The following is a 2728-nucleotide window of genomic DNA, read 5'->3' on the forward strand; positions in this document are numbered from 1 at the left end:
GTGTGTGTGTGTGTGTGTGTGTGTGTGTGTGTGTGTGTGTGTGTGAGAGAGAGAGAGAGAGAGAGAGAGAGAGATCAAACGTTGTCCATGGGAACAGTCAGTAGCCCGTCACCCCGTCCCCGCCCCCTTTTTTTCCACCTTTTTTCCCCTTAAATGTATATAGTACATTTGTTTATCACTGTTGTTTCACGGTTTTGACGAGCAATTATGATTTCACTGAGCAAGGTTTCCGGCGTATAAGTCACGATGCACGTCCAAGGAATGTTGATAGATAAACCAGTGAACCAGTACAGGCGCCCTGGTGTACTTGCTTTTTGGACTGGCGTGTATTGTGCGGCTGGGTACATGGTGCCTTCTTTTATCCCGTTCGCTTGGTCTATCGCTAATTGTATCGTTGACTTTCTCCAAATTGCATGTTTACAAGTTTGCATCAAAACCACAACTGTTTTATTCTACATGAACATAGGAACTGATCGAACTACCCCCCCCCCCCCTTCCAGCGTTTGTGGTTGGCCGGTGCTCTGGTGTGGTTTGCTCCTCCTTTCCTGTCATCCCCTGTCGTCCATATCTCTCCTCGTGCACCCCATTAGCTCAGTGAGTGGGTGTCATATTGAACTACAGAACGAATGGCCCTGGTTCGTATCCCAGACTGGGTGTTCTGTAACTTCGGCCATTTTGTGGAGTTTTCATTTCTCTGTCCATTTGGTTCGTTCCTGTCGGAGACGGACGTTAATTTCAGTGGCACTACCTATTAAATACCTAATAGTGTTGATAGAGACGTTAAACCTGTGCACTTACCCTCTCTCTCCCTTCTTTTGTTTGTTTGTTACTGTCGCGTAACTCTTTTCTAATCTTCGGCATTTACATGCCCTAACTGTGTTGCACACACCGTAAAACTCGCACTAAAACAAAACAAACCCCTCGGCAGATACTACTACTACTACTACTACTACTACTACTACTACTACTACTACTACTACTACTACTACTACTACTACTACTACTACTACAGCAAAATTCTACTTAATGTGCATGCCGTCTTGCGTGGGATCAGTCCCAATAATCGCTCTGCTTGGGTTCGCTAACTTGACCTTCACCGCAATTTCACCCCTTCCGCGTCCTTGTTTGGATTTGTGCTTGGTGGTTATGATAACCGTATGTATTACGTGCAGTGCCCTCGACCCACGGCGTTTGTCCCAGCTTTTGTGTGCCACAATGACATAATAACTTTTGCTGCAGGCCTGCACAAGTTGGTCAATTTTTGTGGGTTTTTTTTGTTTATTTGTTTTAAATTGTCCCCCTTCAAACTTCTCAGAGTGAATGTCTGTCTGTCTGTCTGTCTGTCTGTCTGTCTGTCTGTCTGTCTGTCTGTCTGTCTGTCTGTCTGTCTGTATATTAAATACCTGCTCTAACGGTCATCTGTATAGTACATGAATAAGACAATTGTCTGTTCAAATGGCCACTTTCATTTCTTCCCTTGCATATTTTTACATAATTTATATAATGCAGTTATTACAATGACACTGTGTAAAACAGACACCTATCTTAGACGACCATCTTTCTGCTCGGCAGTGGGTGGCCGTCCTATATATAATATAGTGTTAACTGTATATTCTCATGTATTTATAGTGCATGTACATACGTGCGTATAATTATGCTTATAAGAACATTTTAACCTGTTAACTAACTCATGTTATGACAAAGGAGAAGGCCGCGAATGGTATTAAAGAATAACACGACACAAACTGTGGCCTACTTGGTCAGAACCAATAGGGTCACGGTCATGCCAGGGTTTACTGTACAGTTACATTTTGTGGGCCTATATTTATAAACAATAATAGCTCGTTCTTGCTTGTTTCGTTTGACTTCATGTGTTTGAATTGGTCAGTCTGATATCATATAGCTATTATTACTCGGTTTATTCGTACTAACTCATCTTGTCGAAACTTCCTTCACCCCGCGCTCTAAGGGCCGCCGTGACACCCTTTTCAATTCTCTCACGTGACTGTTTGTTCGGTTCGGTACCAGCCAAGGTCACATATTTGCACCGCCCCGGGCCTTTTCCGAAATTATGTCCTTAGTATTGCAATGACTTCCACGGTCACGGCACAAAATGTGCTCGTTTGAGTGGCAAGCACGTTATGTCACTAATTCATTATATGTATTAATGAGGAATGCGTTGTTTTTGTCTTGCTTTATTTCGTATTGTTTGTTTGTTTGTTTGTTTGTTTTGCACTTTACATACATTTGCGTTGTACTTTAGATTTGATGTTCTTTTTTGTCGTTAGATACTGGGATATTTCTTGCTCTTATGCAGCGGTGCATCATGAATTTGCAAATTCAGAAATGCTCATGCATTCCTGCTAGTGTCCTCACTCCACCCCCTCTCCATATATGTCTACCTGTCTGGTGTCTCTTGTCTTTGTAGTCCCATCTTTTTTTTTTTTACTCTTTGTTGCGTCTTAAACATTTTTTTTATCTCTCTTTCTTTCCCCTTTCTACCTGTCATTCATCTTCCATTTTAGTATCAGGCAGGCTGAAAGATTTTTTTTGCAAGAGTCCATTTTATGTGGTTTCTTAATAATTGTTCGCTGTCTGTAGCGTCGTTGTTGTTTGATTCTACTTCCTTATATTGCAACCACTCTTACTTGACTGCATTAATCCAGATTGATGGAATATCCTTCTCTCCTCCACCCCAGCCCCCCCATCCTTTTGTCTTCCCCCTACC

General features: G+C 42.2%; 1 protein-coding gene across 5 annotated transcripts in view; it reads left to right on the forward strand.

Annotated features, from left to right (window-relative positions):
- The window catches only part of LOC101856236 (cytosolic 10-formyltetrahydrofolate dehydrogenase), a 37611-nt gene that overhangs the window by 6281 nt on the left and 28602 nt on the right, over positions 1-2728 (forward strand). The gene's annotated exons all lie outside the window — the stretch shown is intronic.

This window comes from Aplysia californica, unplaced genomic scaffold, assembly GCF_000002075.1.
Source record: "Aplysia californica isolate F4 #8 unplaced genomic scaffold, AplCal3.0 scaffold00022, whole genome shotgun sequence".
Classification (NCBI taxonomy): domain Eukaryota; kingdom Metazoa; phylum Mollusca; class Gastropoda; order Aplysiida; family Aplysiidae; genus Aplysia; species Aplysia californica.